This window comes from Mirounga angustirostris, unplaced genomic scaffold, assembly GCF_029215605.1.
Source record: "Mirounga angustirostris isolate CCGP_5_RB_7025 unplaced genomic scaffold, mMirAng1.0.hap1 SCAF_3, whole genome shotgun sequence".
In the NCBI taxonomy this organism is placed as follows: domain Eukaryota; kingdom Metazoa; phylum Chordata; class Mammalia; order Carnivora; family Phocidae; genus Mirounga; species Mirounga angustirostris.
In genome coordinates, this window is record NW_026991711.1 from 10770538 (window position 1) to 10783933 (window position 13396).

The 13396-nt window shown below is 47.1% G+C and overlaps 1 protein-coding gene across 2 annotated transcripts in view; it reads left to right on the forward strand.

Moving 5' to 3' along the window:
- The first annotated feature begins 9146 nt into the window (after positions 1 to 9146).
- The window catches only part of TMTC4 (transmembrane O-mannosyltransferase targeting cadherins 4), a 64526-nt gene continuing 60276 nt past the window's right edge, over positions 9147 to 13396 (forward strand). For both annotated transcript variants that reach the window (XR_006789773.3, XM_045869664.3), the window contains exon 1: positions 9147 to 9246. The gene's annotated coding sequence lies outside the window, so the exon portion shown is untranslated. The remainder of the gene's footprint in view (positions 9247 to 13396) is intronic.

A 13396-nucleotide genomic window follows, 5' to 3' on the forward strand; every position in this document is an offset into this window, starting at 1 on the left:
TTTAGGGTGCCTGGGTGGCTCAGTCGTTAAGCGTCTGCCTTCAGCTCAGGTCATGATCCCAGGGTCCTGGAATCGAGTCCCACATCGGGCTCCCTGCTCGGCAGGAAGCCTGCTTCTCGCTCTCCCACTCCCCCTGCTTGTGTTCCTGCTCTCACTATCTCTCTCTCTGTCAAATAAATAAAATCTTAAAAAAAAAAAAAAAAAGCTATCATTTAAACAAACAAACAAAAAAGGGCAGGGAAGCCTAAAACTTAACTTAAAATTTCCTCCTCTGTTCTTAATGTGTGTCAAGACCTACTCTCCTGAATCAGCCTTAATAATTCCAGGGACACATTACATACCCAAACAGCTCATGACAATGACTTCTCCCAAAATGGTAACTGAGTGACCTGAGACCTGCACTATTATTATTATCAAAGCCTTTTGTATGATTATATTCAAGCATCCCTATGTGATCTAGACCTTACTTTTTTATTAGATACATACTTAGTGTCTTTCCTTTGTATCATATCAACACATATAGAGCTAGCCTCAGCTGGATGACTCCGGTTACAATGTATGAGACATCAGTGGAGGTGGGACTGGGGAAGTGACTGCTGTTGTTAAGAAAAAGTCTTTAAAACTTGGAAATAAGGCCAAAAAAAAAAAAAAAGTAGGTGGTGTGTCCCTTAACTCTCTTACTGGGTATATTAGGTTGAATACACACCACACACACACACAGAGTGAATTCATGTCCTTCCCAGAACCTCAGAATGTGACCCTATTTGGAAATAGGGATTTTGGAGATGTAATTAGTTAAGATGAGGTCATACCGGAGTAGGGTGTGCCCTAAATCCAATATGGCTGGTGTCCTTAGAAGAGAAGAAAGACAGGGAAACAGACACACAGAGAAGAAATGCCCTGTGATGGCAGAGGCAGAGATGGGAGTGATGTGTCTACAGGCTAAGGAGCCCCAAGGATGGGCAGCAACCAGGAGAAGCTAAGAGAGAAGCATAGGACAGATCCTCCCTCACAGCCTCCAGAAGGAACCAGCACTGGGGACACCCTGATCTCAGATATCTGGCCTCTTGAACAGTAAGCGGATACATTTCTGGTGTTTTGAGCTCCCCAGTTTGTGGTAATTTGTTACAGCAATCTGGGAAGCTTAATACACTGGGGCATTGTTTAACAAGCTCATCCAAGAATTATTAACTTTTTTAGGGGATTGTCACTTTATTTGCTTTTTCTACTTACTATTAGATAAGAGGTCCATCTCTGTGTGGTTACTATTAACTTGTAAACCTTGTCCAGTAGAGATGCAAATAACTTCCATCTAGTAAAAAGGATAATCCTAAAGCTTACAATTTTATTGCCCTGTAGAGATATTAACCAGTTTTATCTCACACTTAGCAAAGTTGTATCAGAATGTCTTTTCCTGTGAAGGTAATTCCTATTCCTCTAATTCTTACTGAACTGGTTTTACCACTTCTCTAGTTCTCTCATTAGAAAGCTGAATGAAATCTTTAACACTTCTTCATTCTATACATGTATGGGAGTCATGTTTTCAACCTTTTTGAAAATTATACCTTAGGCGCCTGGGTGGCTCAGTTGGTTAAGCGACTGCCTTCGGCTCAGGTCATGATCCTGGAGTCCCTGGATCGAGCTCCCTCGCAAATAAATAAATAAAATCTTTAAAAAAAAAAAAAGAAAGAAAGAAAATTATACCTTAACAGCACCAGAATCATCAAGGTCAAAACATCCTTTTGAGGTCATCTGATTCAGTGACCCTCTAAATGCAGGAAAGAATTCCTTCCTCTGTAGGTTTGATAGGTTTGTTCAGCCTATGCTTAGAGATGTTACTTAATGGGGAACTCATGATTGTTTTTAAGGTAACCCTTTCATGGTTAAGTATTTATTATTTGAAAGTTATTTCTCAAACTGAGATACATTCTCTTTCCAACTCTTACCCATTTGTTTTAATTGTGTTTAACTGAGCACAGAATCTGACAGCCCTTGGGATATTTGAGATCATACCCCTCTTGGTATTTTCTTCCCTGGGCTAAACAGAGATTAGATTAGATTAGATTAGATTAGATTAGATTAGATTCGATTCCATAGATGCACACTAGAGTATCCCTCTTAGGTAGCCCTATTGAATTTGGAAGTTAAATTCAACAAACACAATTTTGACCTTCTATAATGTTGGGCCCTAAAGGCATAGAAAGGGAATCACACCACCTGAATTGTGGAGAAAATGCTACATTTATGAACAAATCTTTATAAGAACAACTAATAGGTTGGAAAAAGTCTCACGGCTTTATGGGATCCAATGAAGACCTAAGGGAGGGCATGATTAATTCTACCTGGGGGTTTGAGAAAGGCTGACTTCCCCAAGAAAGTGCTCCTTGAACTGGGTTCTTAAATGAAGTGGAAAGTCTCTGGAAGGTCAAGGTATGATGGATATCTTGGACAAAGGTAGAAAAAAACCAAAAAACCAAGGGAAAATCCTCAGATATTCACAAGGTAGTAGAGTGCCCTCCAAATTCCATGAGAGCTGCAACAATATAAATGTAATTCATAAAAAATAAATTATAATCATGGAAATGTAACCCATTACTAAAAATGGAGACAGGAGGGTGGTGGTCTGCACAAACACCATAAACATTGAGCTTAAGAGCAAAAATTTGTCAATCCAAAGAAAGGGAGCATATGGGAAAGATTCTAGTATTTTGGAGGAGAAAAGCAAAATTTGAAGAAACAGTAATCAAACAGGAGGCAATCTTGTTTAGTAATGACTCAAAAAATGGGATCTGGTGCCATGTTGCCCAGCGCAAATCCCAGCCTTGCCCCTGGCTCTCTGCATGACCTTGAACAAGCTACCTAACATCTCTAAGATCGACTTCCCCATCTGTCAAATGGGGGAAATTAGCACACTCCAAGGGTTATCAGGTTCATATAAAATCATCCATGAGCACATGTATCATATATGTATGTGCCTGACACATACTAAGCTATCAGTGAAGATTAGCCATTATTATTGTTAATTATCCTATGATTGTAATATTTATTTTAAGTAGAGATTTAAGGTAAGACCGCTGGAGAGAAGGAGATAGGGAAAAGGAAAAGAGAACAAGCTGCTGAGCAAAGAAATACTAAAGATCAGGCAAAGGAAGATTGAAAAGAAGAAAGGAGGGGCGCCTGGGTGGTTCAGTCAGTTAAGCTTCTGCCTTCAGTTCAGGTCATGATCCCAGAATCCTGGGATCGAGCCGATCAGCAGGCAGCCTGCTTCTCCCTCTTTCTCTGACCCTCCCCCCCGACCCTGCCCCCCTGCTCATACACTCTCTCTCTCTCAAATGAATAAATAAAAAAATCTTTAAAAAAAAAAAAAAGAAGAAAGGCTGAGGAGATAAAGATGCAGGTTTTGAAGGAGTCTATATAATTCTTGGTTGATGTGCACCCCAGGCTATGTAGGGGCAAAAGAGAGAACTGGTTAAATCATGACCCTTTCCTGGCCAGGCCACCTGGCCCTGAATCCTAGCTCTACCCAATACAGCTGTTACTTAGCTTCTCTGGTGCCTCAGTGTCCACATCCATAAAATAGGAGACAATAATAGGTCTACCTTCTAAGGTGTTGTCTGGACAAAATGAAATAATATACATAACATGCTTAGGGCAGTCCTGCACAGAGCAAGTACTTTTTTATTCTCTCTTCTGACATCATACTGTTTTCTCCAGTTATTTTAGGGCTTAAAGCTGAGATTCAAATATAACTACACTGGCTAGACAAGCTTGTTTGCTTAATGTATTATTACACACCTAGTGTTGAAAATGCACATTAAAAATGAAAATGTATGGAAATACTATGCAAAATACGATGCTTTGAGATTAAGCAAATAAAAACCATTTAGCCTTTCTCTCCAAAGCATTTTTAGTGTTTATACCAAAAATATCTACACTTGCAAATATTGATTGACCTACAAAAGTTCTTAAACAACTCTTGTGAAATTTGGGAATTCTAAAAACAGAGATGATCATGGGCCTCTTGAAAAGAGGAAAATTTAGGGCGCCTGGTGGCTCAGTCGTTAAGCGTCTGCCTTCGGCTCAGGTCATAGTCCCAGGTCCTGGGATCGAGTCCTGCATCGGGTTCCCTGCTCAGCGGGGAGCCTGCTTCTCCCTCTCCCACTTCCCCTGCTTGTGTTCCCTCTCTTGCTGTGTCTCTCTCTGTCAAGTAAATAAATAAAATCTTTTAAAAAATAAAAAAAAAAGAGGAAAATTTAGAAAAAATTAAAGAAAGCAGGTAGGTAATGTAAGAATAGAGCAGATGGCTAACTTGTTGAACTTGGGTAAACAGGTGAAAATATGTTTCCCCAAAATTAGACAACATATGAAAGGGAGGTTTATATTATTTAGCATCACTAAATATTCTTTAGCTTAAGAGGAAAAAGGTATCTATTCCAACCTGTACCCTGGATTAGATTTTCTTCTTAGCTCCTCAGAGACCATGGTCCATATCACTTTTTTTCCCTCCTTTACCTTCAATCTTGCCCTCTCTTCTGGTTCTTACTTCTCAGCATATAAACAAATTAAAATCTTTCATGTATTAACAGTAAACTTCTCCCTTGACACTCTATCCCCTTCCAAATGCCATCTGGTAAAATATCCTAATGGCTACCTCTCCAACATCCATTCCTCCCAAAAGAAACTCTAAATTGCCAGCCCACCAACTGCCCCCACCCCCTGTGATTTAGGGAAAGTAGTTTCCCTCCAAAAGGCTCAAATGGTTCATCTCCCTCCAACAACTTTTTTTTGAAAAAGATTTTATTTATTTGAGACAGAGAGAGAGAGAGAGAGAGCGAGAGAGAGAGAGAGTGTGTGTGTATACAAGCGGTGGGGGAGGGGTAGAGGGAGAGGGAGAAGCAGACTCCCAACCAAGCATGGATCCCAGGACCCCTAGATCACGACCTGAGCTGAAGGCAGATGCTTAACTAACTGAGCCACACAGGCACCCCTCCCTCCGACAACTTTTGACACCTGCTACTAAGAAAAGAGAAAGGGAAAATGTATGGGGGGGGGAGACAATACTTACCGTCTTCTCAGTTCTAGTTCTCTCCAGCCCCAAATATCAACCTTTTAGGCATTTCAAGGGTTCTTTAAATCTCCAGCTACATCCCTCAGTTGTGCACCCAGTCTTGGCTCCACTAAGAAATGCTCTGGTTAAATTTGCAATGACATGGATGGAACTACAAGGTATTATGCTAAGTGAAATAAGTCAGAGAAAGGCAAATACCGTATGATTTCACTCATGTGGAATTTAAGAAACAAAACAGATCAACATAGTGGAAGGGAAAGAAAAATAAAATAAGATGAAAATTGGAAGGCAGGCAAACCATAAGAGATGCTGAACTCTAGGAAACAAACTGAGGGGTGCTGGAGGGGGGCAGTGGAGGGAAGGGATAAATGGGTGATGGGCATTAAGGAGGGCACTTGATGTAATGAGCACTGAGTGTTATATGTAGCTGATGAATCACTAAATTCTTCCTCAGAAAGAAAGAAAGAAGAAAGAAAGAAAGAAAGAAAGAAAGAAAGAAAGAAAGAAAGAAAGAAAGAAAGAAAGAAAGAAAGAAAGAAAGAAAAATGCACTGGCTTCTAAAAAAGAAAAAAAAAATGCACTGGCTGTTTGACTCTGGACCTCTGTGCCTCTTTTTCCTCATCCATAGGATTAAGATAATGATATTCACTTGTTAGAGTTTCTGTGAGAATTTTTTAAAATAACATGCAAAGGGTTTAGCACAGCGCCTGCCACAAACTAAGCACTCAACCAACCTGTTTTCTATGTGTGATGGTGACCCCCATCTGGGAGTCAAGGGTTGGGGGGGTCAGTGTATGAACCTGCATCTCATACCTTTTTTTTTTAAGATTTATTTTAGAGAGAGTGAGAGAGAGTGCGAGTGAGGGGAGGGTCAGATGGAGAGGGAGAGAGAGAATCCTCAAGCAGACTCCCCAGTAAGTGTGGAGGCTGATGAGGAACTTGATCCCAGGAACCTGAGATCATGATCTGAGGTGAAATCAAGAGTTGGCTGGTTGGCTGCTTAACTGATTGAGCCATCCAGGCACCCCTGCATCTCATACTTCTTAATAAACCATAAAATTGGAGCACCTGGGTGGCTCAGTCAGTTAAGCGTCTGCTTTCAGCTCAGGTCATGATCCCAGGATCTTGGGATCGAGCCCAGCATCAGGCTGTTCGCTCAGCGGGGAACCTGCTTCTCCCTCCCCCTCTGCTGCTCCCCCTGCTTGTGCTCTCTTGCTTTCTCTGTCAAATAAATACATAAAATCTTCAAAAAAATAATAAAAATAAACCGTAAGATTGTAAAAGTTGGAATCAGCACCATGTTCACCTTAATATTCACAGAGCCTGCCTCTTCCTTGACACGTAGTAGGATAACATTTTGATCATGGCTGGCTCAGCAATTTATGGAGTAGAATTCCATTGCGTTAAGTCAGGAGATTCCAATTCTAACTCCAGCATCACCAATAACATGCAGTATGACTTTCAGAAATGTACTCCTTTTGGAGAGACATTGTTGAGTGCCTGCTCTGTGGGAGGAACAGCAGCTGCAAGGATACAGTACTTAAGACAGCCATGACCCTTACCTCCGTGGAATTCACAGTCTAATGATGGAGATAGACTTCATACAATGATCACATGGATAGTTAGCTACACTTGTGATAAGAACAATGAGAGCATATAAAGAGGGACCTAAGGGTGTTTGGGGAGATAATTCAGGGAAGGCTTTTCTAAGAAATTGACATTTGAGCAGGGACCTGAAGGATGACTTGGAGTTAGCCAAGTGTCACAAGAAGAGCAGGAGAAAGTGCTGCAGGGTATGTGAACAGCCCAAGATGGAAAGAAGCATAACACTCTCGGACTATAAAAGGCCAATGTGGCCGAGCTCAGGAAACACAGGCGACAGGCGCAGAGACCCACGGGGCCAGGTCATGCAGCATCATTCAGGCATTCTCACATTATGCCTTTGTTGATTTTTCTGAAGTCTTGTATCTTTATCCAACCACTGCTTGTAATTCAACCATGGTTTCACAGAAGGATTGGATCTCAATCTGCTCTTTTCCCAATAAATTTATTGTGACTAAATCTGATATGTGATCTGTTAAGCTATTTTTTACCCTGTATAAATAAACCCATTAAACTAAAATCTTTCAGCTTCAGCACTAAGCACAACACATTTTAAAGTTTAATCTGCATTATTAACCCATCACTTTCTTAAGCCTAGAGACAATCAGCAAAACAAATTAAGCCCTGATTCATAGTGTTTGCTAATTTCTACGGTGTAAATACCCTCGCAATGACCAATTGCAATCTGCCAATGTGACATCACTGAATGTGGGTTAGGAAGACACACACACAGCAGCATGACATTTTTATATATGGCAGTGGAAATGGAAAGAAGTGGGCAGACCTGATAGACATTTAGCAAGTACAACCTTGGTGATTTGTTAGATGCCAAGGGTTTGGAAAATACTGTGGCAGTTACATCACTATTACAGGGAGACCCGAGGAGGAGAAAGCAGTGAAAGCATGCATTCTATCTGGGACGTCTTCCATCCCAGGTGCCAGTGACACAACCAGGGGGAAGCTGGATAAATGGGGTTGAAGCTCAGATAAATAAGGACTGGACTGTAAATCTGAGATCTATTGATTGAAACGTTGGCAGTGGATTAAATCGTACAGGGAAAAATTGTGGCATGAAAGGGCTGAGACCGTAAAAATATGTCCTTTGGAAGTCATCAAGCAGCAGATGAGCAAAGTAAGGAGACTGGGGAAACAGAGCAGCCGACCACTATCACCAGAAGAAGTGTGTCTGAGGAAGAATTTTGCTGAGAGATCAAGTAAAATGAGAAAGGAGAGTGTCCTTTGGATTTAGTGATTATGGGTGACTACAGGAAAGGCAATTTCAGCGGAATGTGGAAACCAAGACGACTAGAAAGGGGAGTTGAAAGACTAGAACGGGGGGGGGGGGGGCGTGGGGACCGGCAGCTCTTTTTTCAGTTATGCGGAGTAGGAGAGGGGACCGGGTGGCAGCTGGAAGGGCGGGGTGAGGGGCAGAGGAAGGCTTAGGACTGATGAAATGCTGATGATTGGGATCCAGTCGAGAGAGAGACTGATCTCAGACTGGACTCTGTGATACTGGGGGGAAAGCGGGGAAAGGAGGGTGGAATCCGTGCTTTAAGGAAGTTTGTGTGTTAGGCGGCGGAAAACGCAAAAGGTTTCTCTCCTTTTGCGGAGGCAGCCAAGTGATCTACTGAGATGGGCGTTACTGGCGGGCGGAGTGGCAAGCTGGTTGGGAGTAAAGTTTCGGGCAAAGTGGCTACTGGTGAATGGACGCCTGAATGTCGGATCTGGCCAGGTGAAGTGCCACAGCAGGGTTCGTGCATCAGCAGAATGAAGACCTGAGCCGAGGAAGAGGACCCATTAATAACAATAGGCGGCAGGGCCTCGGATGGAAGAACGCAGTTTCACTTGTGTGCTGAGAGGCACAAAGTGGAGACCGACGCATTTGAAACAACTCCTCCCAGACAGGAAGAAGTCAGGCAGGCAGAACGTGGAGACACACAAATTTAAAACAACTCCTCCCCCGACAGGAAGAGTCCTGATGGTTCTCATCCAGCTCCTTTTCCTGCAGGAACGCTGCAGTCCCGCCGCGGAGCGCCACCGACAGCGCAGGGAGCGCAAGACAGACCCGGGACAGGCTCCTCGCCCGCGGACGGCAGGAGGCGGGCCCGCCCGCGCAGCCCGCCCCCCGGGACCAGGCTGGGGGCCGCCCCTTCCCGCCGGGCCCCGCCCGGCCTCCGCGCCTGGGACTCCGCTTCCTGCACTCCCGCAGACGCCGTCTGTCCCTGCGCCTCTTTCGCCGCCGACTAGCGCCCTCTGGCCCGACGTCACCGGCGCGTCCTCCAATGAGCTGAAGAGGGACGGGCTGCGGCGTGAAAGTGACCGCAGGAGCAGCCAATGGCCGCGAGGACAGGGCGGGCGGAGGCGGGAGTGTAAGAGTGAGCGCCCGCGCGCGTGGGGAGCTGCGGGCGGTGCGGGCGGCGCGGGCGGCGCGCGGCGCAGGGCGGGGGGGCGCGGCGGGAGGGCGGGGGCGCGGCGCGGGAGGCCCCTCCCCCTGGCCAGCTCCGGGCGGGCGCCGAGAGCGGCCGGAGTTTCCGCGCCCGGGAGGGAGATGCGGCCGCCGCTCGGGCTCCTTGCAGGTAACGCGCGGGGCGGCCCCTGCAGGGCGGAGCGGCCGAGCGTGCCGCGAGGCGAGCGGAGTTGGGCGCGGAGCGGACGCGGGGTCCCCGCTGTCGCCGTGCCCCGAGCCCCGCGGGCCGGCCCGGGCCCGGCGGCGGTGCTACTGGGAGTTGGCCTCAGGACCTGGGCTGCGGCCGGGGCCGGGGTCACGGGGGACGCGAGCCCCGAGCACCGTGCGCCCCGATGTAAGCTGCACGCGGGACAATGGGCGCGGCGTGAAGGGTGCGCGCTCCGCCTGCCCGCGCCCGGGCTCCTGCGCCCCTTCCGCCCCGGGCTGCGGTCACGCTGCCACCCCTGTCTGCTCCAACTGCACGGGCGCTCCGTACCAGGCGCCTGCGGCGCGTTCCCGGAGCGGCCACCTGGCCGCGAGGCCCCGCGCCTGGCCGCCAGCTGGCCGCGGCGCCGGCGATGGCTGGGCACAGCCGGGCCTCTTGGCCGCCTGCCCTGGGTTAAAGGCAGCTCCCCTGCAGCGCCGCGAGTGCCAGCTCCTCCGCGCTGGCTGCCGAGCGGAGCGGCGGGAGAGCCGCGTGCCACCGGCCGGGGTGCCCGGGGCCACCGAGCTGCCACTGCCCCGTGCGGGTTTGGAGTTTAGGGAAGCCGAGCAGGTGGCGCAGCCGCCGCCTCACCTCCTGCGAACTCCGCGGGGCTTCTGGTCTTGTTGATGTTTTGACTGTGGGCTGTGTGTGTGTGTGTTTCTTCCTTTCCTGTTCCTTTTTTTTTTTTTTTTTTAACCACACACAAAAGAAGGGAGGAGTTAGAAAAAAAGATCAAGCCAGCGCGCAGTGAACCATCCAAAACTGTTATCTCTGGAAGAGCAGATGGATGAGGATTCCTTGAGGAACAGTTACAGTAACGACTGACTGGACCTCCTCTCTGTCCCCTCTCCCGGCAGTCCAGTCCTGACCGTGGCTGGTACAGCCCCAGATGGGCGTGGGGTGAAGTGATGCGGGTGACTTAGATGGGAAAATGGCTACAAACTAGCAAGCTGGAAACTTTCTGGGACAGCGTAACTGTGAATGTCGAACCTCACCCAGGCATTCTTGCGGTAGGCAGGCATGGCTCTCGCCTGTTAGTGAATTTAAAAGAGCAAAGGCTATCACAAGAGGAAGATACTTTGAGTAGCTTTTTTTTTTTTTTTCCAGCTCTGCCTGGTGGAGGGCGGTGGAGATGACAGGCTCCCATACCTCCAGGGTCCCAAGAGAGGAGCTGCTAGCTCAAGTCTCCAGATGCTGGGTCAGAAATGATGGTGTTCTTTAATCTGATTTCCAGAAGCCCTGTCTCGGCTCAGCCTGGCAGAGGGCAACTTGCGTTTGGATGGATTGTTACTGATGAGGTAGAAAGGTCGGCCAGAGGCCAGCAGGCCCTTCCATGCATGTGGAGGAATATTCTGTAGTAGGTGGCTATCACTACTGTTTCAGGGTGAATCCTTTAGGTTTAGTCTCACCATTCCTGTTTCCTGTAGTCCCAGGCTGCTGGGTCCCCAGGGTTCACAGCTTCGTGACATGTGTTTTGGGAGGTGGGGCCCTTGTTTGAGGTCTTTTTCACCATTGATGATGGATTAATTTGTTTTAACCCCCTAACAATAGAGGCTTCATATTAGAAGTTTTGCGAAATTGAGGCTAAAGAGCCTTTTGCTTTGTTCCAAATTCAGTTCCCTCTAGGGCCAGTTAATTCTGAACAGTGTGAAATGAGCACAGGAGTCAGAGAGGGGTCAAAGCAGCAGCTCTATCACTGGTCAGACTGGCCGCAGCACCACTTTGGACGGAGCCTGAGGCCTCCATGAGGCTCCCTTCTTTTTACCTCATACAGTGAATTTACCATCCAGCCACACCCCGGAGCCAAGGCTCCCAAGCAGGACACCTGGAGGAGAGGAATGGGACAGTGCAGCTGGGGACCTGTCAAGAGAAAAACAGAATGTGGGCCTTCCTATTTCATGGCCTGCGAACACAGGGGTGGAGGGGTGGGTCCACTGGTCTGTACCACCTCACTCTGGCAGGACTTCTACTTGAGCACCAGGCCTGGGATCATCACAGAACAAAGTCCATTTCCTGTTGGAGGAAGCGAGGTTGGGAGCAGGGTCACTTTGTTACACTCTGCAGCTTGTGCAGGACATACAGACACCAGCCAAGCACGCAGTGCCCTGGGCCCATCCAAAGAAGGGCACCTTTTTCTCAGTGATACCAGGACACCAAATAGGCTACTGCTGGCCTGGGTTGGGAAGCCCATCTGCAGGAATAAAGAATCGATGGCCACATCAGTGTTCCCCAGATGGGAGATCAGGGACCAGGCACGGAACCAGTTTCTCCAAAATAGTAACAGTAAGGGGAACTAATTGTTTCCATACATTCTGTCCTCTAATCCTTATGACAACCTCCTGAAGTATACAGTGGTGCCCAGTTGTGCCGAAAAGGAACTGATCCTCAAGGTCTCAAAGGTAGCAAGTCCAAGTCAGCCTGCCTCCAGAGCTTGTGCTCTTAACGACACCCTGAGAACTTTGCATAGATTCCTAACACATTGGAGCTTTTATTGCATTTGCTAATCCACAGTATTTTCTGAACTATCCCAGTGTATACACTAATCATCATGCCTTCAGTGAAAAGGGCATTTTTGAGTATTTTCAGGGACAGCAAAGTAGTGAGAACCTTGGTGACTTGGGAGGGAAGCCGCAATGAGGAGACAGGAGGCCAGCAGAAAAGAATAAGGTGGAGGGCAAGGAACGGGGCGGACTCTAGGTTCCCTGATGTCCCTGCAATAGAAGAGGGGGAGAACATTCTGAGATTGACTCAACTGTCCTGGCGACTGAGTCTGGGCCTGGCCCACCAGGGTACTGCTGATGTTCGGGTCCCCAGTCTTCCTTCCGTATATCCAGGCTGTCGCCCGAGTACCAAAACGATTTACCTCTATTGTAAATACTCTGATATGAAAAGTGGAGCAGGACAGCGAATTTAGGAGCACAGATTATCTCTTGCTTCGGTATTCTTCCCGTATGGGTATTGGAACCTCACAACAGCCTTTTGTGAAATAATATTCAAATATTTGGGCCTAAAGCAGGAAACATCAAGACCAGCTGTGTGACCATTCTCAGCTCACAGCTGATTTATTTTAGGGTGCCTGGGTGAGTGGCTCAGTTGGTTAAACATCTGACTCCTGATCTCAGCTCAGGTCTTGATCTCAGGGTCAGGAGTTCAAGCCCTGCATTGGAGCTCAATGGAGACTTACTTAAAACAACAACAAAAACTGATGTATTTTCCTCTATATTAATTTTCCAAATCCAAGAACAGTTTTATTCCCTCTGTGTTAAGTCATGGTATCTTTCTAACTGCATGGTCTTTGTGATTTTTTTTCACATTTTTGTTTGTTTTGCTTTGCTTTTTAAGTAGCAGTTTCTTTAGCTGAAACATAGACATAGTGGTAGGGGCCTGCATGGTGACCTGTATTGTATTTGCGGCTGTACTTTGGATATCACCAGTGGTCTATACTTTCAGTGGAAAAGAAAAAAGGCAGCAGACAATAGCTGGACTATTTCCCCCCAGCATTTGCGGGAGTGTGAGTTCCATTAAGTGGGAGAAGCTTGAGGGACCAGCAGTGAGGGAGATGCAGAGCCTTTCCTCTCTGGATTGTAATCTGGACCCCTTTCCAGCACCTGGAGAGGGGCAACGTTATCAGAGGATAATGTGTCCCGTTGACTGTTGGATCTTTCTCCACATTCACTCAGATAAAAGCCTACAGAAAAGATGTCTGTGACCTCGGCCTGTTTTGCTGACTTCTTATTGATTCCATCGTCTGGGGTGGATCTAAATACATCTAAACTGCCTTCCCAATCAAGGGCTCTGGGATTCTCTTCCACCTTAGCATGAAAAGACTGGGGGCCGGGTCCCTTCCTAGTGTAGACAATAAACCAGAATGCTAAAGGGGATCTTTTTTTTTTTTTTTTAAGATTTTATTTATTTATTTGAGAGAGAATGAGATAGAGAGAGAGCACGAGAGAGGGAGGGTCAGAGGGAGAAGCAGACTCCCCGCTGAGCAGCGAGCCTGATGCGGGACTCGATCCAGGGACTCCAGGATCATGACCTGAGCCGAAGGCAGTCACTTAACCAACTGAGCCACCCA